Source organism: Triticum dicoccoides, chromosome 3B, assembly GCF_002162155.2.
Source record: "Triticum dicoccoides isolate Atlit2015 ecotype Zavitan chromosome 3B, WEW_v2.0, whole genome shotgun sequence".
In the NCBI taxonomy this organism is placed as follows: domain Eukaryota; kingdom Viridiplantae; phylum Streptophyta; class Magnoliopsida; order Poales; family Poaceae; genus Triticum; species Triticum dicoccoides.
In genome coordinates, this window is record NC_041385.1 from 118,671,439 (window position 1) to 118,682,936 (window position 11,498).

Here is an 11,498-nt window from a genome sequence, read left to right on the forward strand (position 1 = left end):
TCAACTAGTCATGTCTTGAGCAAATACAGAGTTGTACGGTGAGCCCGTGACTGTATAATAACCACAAAACGTAAATGGTGACCGTAATGAGTGGATTCTGAAGTCCAATGTACATACATGCTTTAGCATCAAATACAGTGATTGTCACTATATATATCGCGAGAGAAAGATGAAACATGCGTGAATGAGCTGGGGGCTCACTTTTAGAGGTCCTGGAGATAGTTTGTGTGCGTACGTGAAAGGGGCGTAGAGGGGGGTATGCGATGGAGAGAGAGATGCTCTTCATTTCTCTTTATTATGACTAACTTTATATATAGTATAAAAATATACAAATTCACAGTGCAGAATAAATATCATTGTGGGCACCATGCAATGCAAATTAACGTTCATACTCCTCCATATAACTTTGTAATGTTGTATATATGTAGAAATTTTAAAATAATTTTTTGGCCACACTTTATTCAAAAGGAATGTTGTATGCGAAATAAACGTGAAGAGAGGGCTTTCTAGATCAATGGGCTACGTGATGTAACATGTGTGAATGTGTAGTTGATGTATTTGGCAGGGCCTAGAGAGGTATGTGTGTGTATTACGTATTCGAGAGAGGCATGGATAGAGGGGCTGGCGGGGGGGAGATAGCACGAGAAATGAGAGTGGTCTAGAGAGAGAGACGAATATGATGTCACGGCGAGAGATTCCCCTGAGTGTGTATATGCAAGGGGGGAGGGGATAGAGGCACCAGGAGATTTTTTTTGTGTGGTGTCTGTGCTGGTATGTGTGGGTGTGAGAAGATAACGAGACCTAGGGGCAGAGGTGTGTCACCGCGTGAGGTCCGGTGGGTCGAGGTGAGGCCCTTCGTTCGGTTCTGTCCTGTGCCACATTGATCGGCCCGTGACGCATGTAGGGATACCCATGGATGACTAGTCGTACAAGATAAAGATAGTAGAATTGTGAAGGACTCTGTGTCCACTGACAAAGCCGGTGAGGAATTGTAACCCTAGGTTCTCGGACTAAGGTCACCCCTTATCTCTGGTATTACTATTCATCCAACCTAATTTTAAGGGGCATCTTACAGAATGCCCTGCTAGAATCATGCTCGTCGATTAGGAAGAGAGGTGTGAGACAATGCGTGAGAGACGGGCCTAGAGATAATGTGCGTACACGAGACACGTAGGCAGGTCTATGTATATAGAAAGGGTCGATGGGGATTGTGCGTGTGTATGCTTGTGAGAGGAAGAATAATGCTTGTGATAAAGGTTAGCAAAACCAATCGTAAATGGTTACGAGAGGGAGGGAGGGTTATATCGAGAGCATGTCTGCGAGAAAGACACCTCGAGAGAGACTGTGTGAGCATGTGTGAGAGACCACCGATGGAGAGTGAAACTACACGTATAAGACTGATGTACACATTGATTAAAGATATAAATTGTATCCAAATATTAGGACGGGATCATGATATTTGCAATTCGTGTAAGGAACGGTCATTGATCTATCAGACATCTAGATTCTATCGAATTTGAGCATGTCTATGTTATTATTCGACATAATTGATCCACATAGTTAGTATTTTGAACTCCAGACAATGCATCACTTTAGCAATCGAATATAAATGTGAGTATAGTTCATCTTCTGTGTGTAAAGCACATTATACATACGAAAGTTACACAATGAACATTATAAATAGCTACCTATGAACTAGCATACATTTGAATTCAACTTAAGGTGGTTTAAAAAAATCGAATTCAACAAGAAGTCCATTCAATTATTTGAATTCGATATCATGGCATTTGTAAATCATACCTAAATTATGGGGGCACCAATCTTTGCTCTGATTTTGTACATAATAGCATATGTAGTCGTGTACAAAATAGATTCAAATTTAGCTCCTCCATTCCAAAATAATCGTAGTTATAGGATTTTCAAGTGTCAAAATTTCAAAAAGAAGCGGATAATTTAATGATGTTTTCAAACATACAAGGTCAAATTTAGCATTGTCTATTTAGATCAATCATCAAAGTTCAAGAGTACTCTAAACGTGAATGCTTTTATTTCAAAATTTCAAACGAAGCGCTAAAAGAGCCTCTACTCGCCCGAAACCGCGTGAGACCAATGTTTGGTAGTACAAGGAAATTACTTTTCTAATAACCCCGACCCGTGAAACCTACCGGCCCGGCGTCCAAAGGTCTAAACCAGGGTAGGTTTGTAGCTTCATCTAGACGCCACGCAACCGCCTCCGAAAAACATTCATACACAATGGCCGCCTAAGCACACATGCGCGTGGCCGAAATTACTCCCGCCCACTATTTGGGACACCTGGGATTACCATCCTACCCTTGACCCGCAGTAGGTCCGAAATTTAACAGGGGTGCAAAGTTTGTACTTTCCCCAAATTTCAAACAAGCGCATCCCACCAGTTCAAAAAAGCCAAAAATAAGCGCATCCCAGACCAAAATATGGTTCTCCCTTAGCTCCCCCGCCCCCTTGCCCACCCGTCCGATTCCCCATTCGTACTCCATGGGCGCAAAAACTACCTCTCCACCATTTGCGAAACCCCGGCATCCTCCTTCCGTCACCCCATCCCACCCATCAACCGCCTCCCTCCTCCATCATGTCGGAGCCAATACCCCAATGTCGTCGTCCACCGCAACCTCAACCGCAACACCCTCCACGGCTGGTAGTTGAAGCCGAGGCCGAGCTGTCCGTACCCGAGCTAGTTCAGCCACGTCGTCCTACGCCTCACCGCTGCCGCTCCAACTTCACCACCGTCCACCGCACCGGAGTTGTTCCTGCTATGCCGTCCTTCCCCCCCTCGAATCTGCTTCCCCTTTGCCGACATACGGCCATGGCAACATAGTCAACAATTTGGCCATGGGTTCGTCCAAGGCTCCACCGTCCTCCAAAACATCGGTTCCCTCAGGAAAAAGAAGGAGATTGCCGCGACATATGGAGAAGACCACACTGGCAACCGGAAATGGTACTCCTCTTCCCTTATTCGTGCAAAGCTTACATGTCTGCTTGCATGGTATTCATCCCACAGAAGACACTAGTTGACCGCTTCTTCTTGATACTAGATGTTCCTATTAACTCACGATGCACAAGGTTTCACCTCATATACTATTTCACTTTAGCTAGAGTTCCGCCGCCCCCCTGGATTTCAATTCATGGTCAGTTGATTCCCAATTAACGGAAGCATTCCCCAACATAACAGGCGCTAGTCCGCCTATTACGCCGGGGAAGCAGCGCCTCGGTGTTTATCTTAGGGGCGTGTGGGGCCTAGAGTTGCTGGCGCCCGATCTGGAGGTCGGCCGGGATTAAAGGGATGGCCTGGGGCGCTGCCAAGCATGGCGGTGGTGTGAGGTCGAGGGTAGGGCGGGGCGGCGGAGGAAGGGGTCTGGGCCAGTTGTCGCTGGTGGTTCGAGAAAGATCGTTAACAGTGACTGGCGGGAGGTAGACGAAGGCCATCTACCTGTTCCTTATAGATCGGATGGTTCATAAAAAAATCAACTGACCTATTTATTTGCAGTCGACTGTTATCTTGATATGACCACACGTGGTGGTGTGTTGGAGGAGTACCTGCATTTCCTGTTCTCATATATTACAAAATCATACGGAGTAGAATCTAATGTTGTTTGCCATGCAATGTTGTAGAGCTATCATATGTCTCCTGTCATTTATTTTTTAGCCACCTGTTATCTGCTACTTTTACAGTGCACTAGTTCTACACACACTTCACCCTTACTCTCACTATTGTGTTTTTATGCAAGGGTATTTCAGACTCTACTGCCATGAGAGAAGCAAAAAATAAAAGAGAGAAGTCGCTCCAGCATGGTACGCGGATAGGCCAGATACCTTTCACCATTATAAAGGGTACAGTGTCAGCAGATGGAGACGGTAAATGTAGCTCTGGAGTTGATGACCTCGCTCGCATTGAACCACCATCCCAGGTGCTTGCTTTAACTTCGCGGTGTCATATGTGGTTGCATGTTCCATATGGTGTCTAGCTTGTATTCGAAAGGCCGAAGTCGGTCTTTATTAAGATAATGAAAGATATTTTTACATGAATCACCATCCCGTGAACACCAGAAGACAAATAGCTTGTCAAGGCACTGGCCGAGCCAATGACAATCCCAGCATAGACAGACATCACCTGGAAGCCAACTAAAAAGCCATGATGGTGGCTAAGCATACCACCTCCCACCAGGCTCTCAGGTCCTAGATGATCATGCTCACCACTCCAGCCGGATGTCTAGCTTGTATTGCTTCCAATTTAGTTAAATTGCATCTGCTTAGCTTACACATTATACCTTTGAATATGACATGCCTTTCTGTTTTTGGTACATACTAGTACATCTGTCTATTAACCATGCTCTTACATCAAACTAATGTTCTTGTGTATCCCTCATCAATCTTATGATGAGGCAGTCAGGCAAGTGGACTACTGTGAGTAAATATCCTCATTTAAAGAATGCAGCGTTAGCCTCCCGACATGATTCTCAAGAAACAGCAAGGCTAGATGAAGATAGTGAACGTAGCACTGTAGTTGATTACCGCATTTCCCCTACACTAGCATCGCAGGTGCTTGCTGATACGTCTCCAACGTATCTATAATTTTTGATTGTTCCATGCTATTATATTATCTATTTTGGATGTTTAATGGGCTTTATTATACATTTTTGGGACTAATCTATTAACCGGAGGCCCAGTCCAAATTGTTGTTTTTTGCCTATTTCAATGTTTCACAGAAAAGGAATATCAAACAGAGTCCAAACGGAATGAAACCTTCGGGAGAGTCGTTTTTGGAACAAACGCAATCCAGGAGACTTGGAGTGGACTTCAAGGAAGCAACAAGGCGGCCACAAGGCAGAGAGGCGCGCCCCCACCCTCGTGGGCCCCTCATGGCTCCTCTGGCCGACTTCTTTCGCCTATATATACTCATATACCCTGAAAACATCCGAGAGCACCACGAAACCCTATTTCCACCGCCGCTACCTTTTGTACCCGTGAGATCCCATCTTGGGGCCTTTTCCGGCACTCCGCCGGAGGGGGAATCGATCACGGAGGGCTTCTACATCAACACCATAGCCTCTCCAATGAAGTGTGAGTAGTTTACCTTAGACCTTCGAGTCCATAGTTATTAGCTAGATGGCTTCTTCTCTCTCTTTGGATCTCAATACAAAGTTCTCCTTGATCTTCTTGGAGATCTATTCGATGTAATACTTTTTGCAGTGTGTTTGTCAAGATCCGATGAATTGTGGGTTTATGATCAAGATTATCTATGAACAATATTTGAATCTCCTCGGAATTCTTTTATGTATGATATGTTATCTTTGCAAGTCTCTTCGAATTATCAGTTTGGTTTGGCCTACTAGATTGATCTTTCTTGCAATGGGAGAAGTGCTTAGCTTTGGGTTCAATCTTGCGGTGTCCTTTCCCAGTGACAGCAGGGGCAGCAAGGCACGTATTGTATTGTTTCCATTGAGGATAAAAAGATGGGGTTTATATCATATTGCTTGAGTTTATCCCTCTACATCATGTCATCTTGCCTAATGCGTTACTCTGTTCTTATGAACTTAATACTGTAGATGCATGCTGGATAGCGGTCGATGTGTGGAGTAATAGTAGTAGATGCAGAATCTTTTCGATCTACTTGTCGCGGACGTGATGCCTATATACATGATCATGCCTAGATATTCTCATAACTATGCACTTTTCTATCAATTGCTCGACAGTAATTTGTTCACCCATCGTAATACTTATGCTATCTTGAGACAAGCCACTAGTGAAACCTATGGACGCCGGGTCTATTTTCCATCATATAAGTTTCCGATCTATTTTATTTTGCAATCTTTACTTTCCAATCTATATCATAAAAATACCAAAAATATTTATCTTATTACCTCTATCATATCTCAATTTTGCAAGTGGCCATGAAGGGATTGACAACCCCTTTATCCCGTTGGTTGCAAGGTTCTTATTTGTTTGTGCATGTACGAGGGATTTGAGTGTAGCCTCCTACTGGATTGATACCTTGGTTCTCAAAAACTGAGGGAAATACTTACACTACTTTGCTGCATCACCCTTTCCTCTTCAAGGGAAAACCAACGCATGCTCAAGAGGTAGCAAGAAGGATTTCTGGCGCCATTTCCGGGGAGTCTACGCACAAGTCAAGACATACCAAGTACCCATCACAAACTCTTATCCCTTGCATTACAATATTTGCCATTTACCTCTCGTTTTCCTCTCCCCTACTTCACCCTTACCGTTTTATTCGCCCACTTTTTCTCGGTCACCTCTTTTTCGCTTGCCTCTTGTGTGCTTGTGTGTTGGATTGTTTGTCACGATGGCTCAAGATAATACTAAATTATGTGATTTTTTCAATACAAGAACAATGATTTTCTTAGCACTCCGATTGCTCCTATTACCGATGCTGAATCTTGCGAAATTAATGTTGCTTTGTTGAATCTTGTCATGAAAGATCAATTCTCTGGCCTTCCTAGCGAAGATGGCACTACACATCTAAACAACTTTGTTGATTTGTGCGATATGGAAAAGAAGAGAGATGTGGATAATGATATTGTTAAATTGAAGCTATTTCCATTTTCACTTAGAGATCGTGCTAAAACTTGGTTTTCATCTTTGCCTAAAAATAGTATTGATTCATGGAATAAGTGCAAAGATGATTTTATCTCTAAGTAATTTCCTCCCGCTAAGATCATCTCTCTTAGAAATGATATTATGAATTTTAAGCAACTTGATCATGAACATTTTGCGCAAGCTTGGGAGAGAATGAAATTAATGATATGAAATTGCCGTACACATAGTTTGAATTTATGGATGATTATACAAAAAAAATTATGCCGGATTGCTACTAGAAATCTTTTAGATTCGGCCGCGGGAGGCACTTTTATGGAAATCACTTTAGGAGAAGCTACTAAACTCCTAGATAATATTATGATTAATTATTCTCAATGGCACACCGAAAGATCTACTAGTAAAAAGGTTCATGCGATAGAAGAGATTAATGTTTTGAGTGGAAAGATGGATGAATTTATGAAATTGTTTGCTAATAAGAGTGTTTCCTCTGATCCTAATGATATGTCTTTATCCACTTTGATTGAGAATCATAATGAATCTATGGATGTGAATTTCATTGGTAGGAACAATTTTGGTAACAACGCTTATAGAGGAAACTTTAATCCTTGGTCGTTCCCTAGTAATTCCTCTAATAATTATGGTAATTCCTACAACCACTCTTATGTAAATTTTAATAAGTTTCCCTCTGATTTTGAGATTAGTGTTAAAGAGTTTATGATTTATCAAAAGAATTTCAATGCTTTGCTTGAAGAAAAATTGCCTAAGATTGATGAGTTGGCTAGGAATGTGGATATAATTTCTCTTGATGTTGATTCTTTGAAACTTAGATCTATTCCACCTAAGCATGATATCAATGAGTCCCTCAAAGCCATGAGAATTTCCCCTTGATGAGTGCAAATAAAGAACCGCTAGAATGCGTGCAAAAAAGGATTGCTTTGTAAAAGCGAGTTCTTCTAGTTTTCATGATAATAGGGATGAAGATCTAAAAGTGATTGATGTGTCTCCTATTGAATCTTTGTTTTGCAATATGAATCTTTATAATGATAGGACTAGAGATGAGTCAACTTTATTTAAGAGGCATCCCAATGATTCGGAGTTTTTAGATCTTGATGCGAAAATTGGTAGAAGTGGGATTAAAGAGGTCAAAACTTTACATAGCAATGAACCCACTATTTCAGATTTCAAGGAATTTAATTATGATAATTGTTCTTCAATAGATTGTTTTTCCTTGTTGCAATCCGTGTTAAATTCTCCTCATGCTTATAGTCAAAATAAAGCTTTTACTAAACATATCGTTGATGCTTTAATGCAATCTTACAAAGAAAAACTTGAATTAGAAGTTTCTATACCTAGAAAACTTTATGATGCGTGGGAACCTACTATTAAAATTAAAATTAAAGATCATGAATCCTATGCTTTGTGTGATTTGGGTGCTAGTGCTTCCATGATTCCAAAAACTTTGTGTGATGTGTTAGGTTTCCGTGAATTTGATTATTGCTCTTTAAACTTGCACCTTGAAGATTCCACCATTAAGAAACCTATAGGAAGGATTAATGATGTTCTTATTGTTGCAAATAGTAATTATGTGCGCGTAGATTTTACTGTTCTTGATATAGATTGCAATCCTTCATGTCCTATTATTCTTGGTAGACCTTTCCTTAGAACGATAGGTGCAATTATTGATATGAAAGAAGGAAATATTAGATTCCAATTTCCATTAAGGAAAGGCATGGAACACTTTCCTAGTAAGAAAATCAAATTAACTTATGAGTCTATTATGAGAGCCTCCTATGGATTGAATACCAAAGATGGCAATGCCTAGATCTATTCTCGCTTTTATGCCTAGCTAGGGGTGTTAAACGATAGCGCTTGTTGGGAGGCAACCCGATTTTAATTATATTTTTTGATTTTTGTTCCTGTTTAGTGATAACCCACAAGTATAGGGGATCGCAATAGTTTTCGAGGGTAGACTATTCAACCCAAATTTGTTGATTCGACACAAGGAGAGCCATCAAAGAATATTCTCAAGTATTAGCAGCTGAGTTGTCAATTCAACCACACCTGGAAACTTAGTATCTGCAGCAAGGTGTTTAGTAGCAAAGTAATATGATAGTGGTGGTAATGGTAACAAAAGTAAAGACGACAAAAGTAATGTTTTTGGTATTTTGTAGTGATTGTAACAGTAACAACGGAAAAGTAAATAAGTGAGAACCGGTATATGGAAAACTCGTAGGCACCGGATCAATGATGGATAAATATGCCGGATGTGGTTCAGCATGTAACAGTCATAACATAGGGTGACACAGAACTAGCTCCAGTTCATCAATGTAATGTAGGCATGTATTCCGTAAATAGTCATACATGCTTATGGAAAAGAACTTGCATGACATCTTTTGTCCTACCCTCCCGTGGCAGTGGGGTCCTATTGGAAACTAAGGGATATTAAGGCCTCCTTTTAATAGAGAACCGGAACAAAGCATTAGGACATAGTGAATACATGAACTCCTCAAACTATGGTCATCACCGGGAGTGGTCCCGATTATTGTCACTTCGGGGTTGCCGAATCATAACACATAGTAGGTGACTATAGACTTGCAAGATAGGATCAAGAACACACATATATTCATGAAAACATAATAGGTTCAGATCTGAAATCATTGCACTCGGGCCCTAGTGACAAGCATTAAGCATAGCAAAGTCATAGCAACATCAATCTCAGAACATAGTGGATACTAGGGATCAAACCCTAACAAAACTAACTCGATTACATGATAAATCTCATCCAACCCATCACCGTCCAGCAAGCCTACGATGGAATTACTCACGCACGGCGGTGAGCATCATGAAATTGGTGATGGAGGATGGTTGATGATGACGACGGCGACGAATCCCCCTCTCCGGAGCACCGAGCGGACTACAGATCAGCCCTCCCGAGAGAGATTAGGGCTTGGTGGCGGCTCCGTGTCATGAAACGCGATGAAACTTTCTCTGTGATTTTTTCTCCCCGAAAGCCAATATATGGAGTTGGAGTTGGCGTCGAAGGGCATCCAGGGGCCCACTGAGGTAGGGGGGCGCGCCCAAGGGGGAGGGCGCGCCCCCACCCCCATGGACAGGGTGTGGGCCCCCTGGTCTTCATCTTTGGCGAGGATTTTTTATTATTTATTCTAAGATATTCCGTGGAGTTTCAGGTCATTCCGAGAACTTTTGTTTTCTGCACATAAAACAACATCATGGCAATTCTGCTGAAAACAGCGTCAGTCCGGGTTAGTTCCATTCAAATCATACAAGTTAGAGTCCAAAACAAGGGCAAAAGTGTTTGGAAAAGTAGATACGACGGAGACGTATCAACTCCCCCAAGCTTAAACCCTTGCTTGTCCTCAAGCAATTCAGTTGACAAACTGAAAGAGAAAAAGAAAAACTTTTACAAACTCTGTTTGCTCTTGTTGTTGTAAACATGAAAAGCCAGCATTCAAGTTTCAGCAATTATTATGAACTAACCATACTCACAATAACATGTAGGTCTCACAATTACTCATATCAATAATATAATCAGCTAGCGAGCCATAATAATAAAACTCGGATGACAACACTTTCTCAAAATAATCATAACATGATATAACGAAATGGTATCTCGCTAGCCCTTTGTGAGACCGCAAAACATAAATGCAGAGCACTTTTAAAGATCAAGGACTGACTAAACATTGTAATTCATGGTAAAAGAGATCCAGTCAAGTCATACCCGAAATAAACCAATAATAATGAATGCAAACGACAGTGTGCTCACTAGCTGGTGCTTTTTAATAAGAAGGGTGATGACTCAACATAAAAGTAAATAGATAGGCCCTTCGCAGAGGGAAGCAGGGATTTGTAGAGGTGCCAGAGCTCAGTTTTAAAAATAGAGATTGAATAACATTTTGAGCGGCATACTTTTGTTGTCAACGCAACAACTATGAGATGACGATATCTTCCATGCTAAACAAATAATAGGTGGTTCCCAAACAGAATGGTAAAGTTTATACTCCCCTTCCTCCACAAGCATCAATCCATGGCTTGCTCGAAACAACGAGTGCCTCCAACATTCAACCCAAGGGGAGTTTTGTTTGCAATTATTTTGATTTAGTTTGCATAAAGCATGGGACTGGGCATCCCGGTGACCAGCCATTTTTCTCGTGAATGAGGAGCGGAGTCCACTCCACTTGAGAATAACCGCCTAACATGGAAGATAAGGGCACTCCTAGTTGAAACATGAGCTGCTCGAGTATACAAAAAAGAATTTTATTTGAAGGTTTGGAGTTTGGCACATACAAATTTACTTGGAACGGCGGGTAAATACCGCATATAGGAAGGTATAGTGGACTCTTATGGAACAACTTTGGGGTTTAAGGAGTTTGGATGCACAAGCAGTATTCCCGCTTAGTACAAGTGAAGGCTAGCAAAAGACTAGGAAGTGACCAACTGAGAGAGCGACAACAGTCGTAAACAAGCATTAAAATTAATTTACACCGAATATAAGCATGAATAGGATATAATCCACCATGAACGTAAATGTCATGAAGGCTATGTTGATTGGATTCAACTACATGCGTGAACATGTGCCAAGTCTAGTCACTCAATTCATTTGAAGGAGGATACCATCCCATCATACCACATCATAACCATTCTAATAGCATGTTGGCACGCAAGGTAAACCATTATAACTCATAGCTAATCAAGCATGGCACAAGCAACTATAATCTCTAAATGTCATTGCCAATATGTTTACTTCATAATAGCTGAATCAGGAATGATCAATCATCATATTTACAAAAACAAGAGAGGTCGAGTTCATAACAGCTTTTCTCATCCCAATAAGTCCATCATATATCATCATTATTGCCTTTTTTTATTACTTGCACGACCGAACG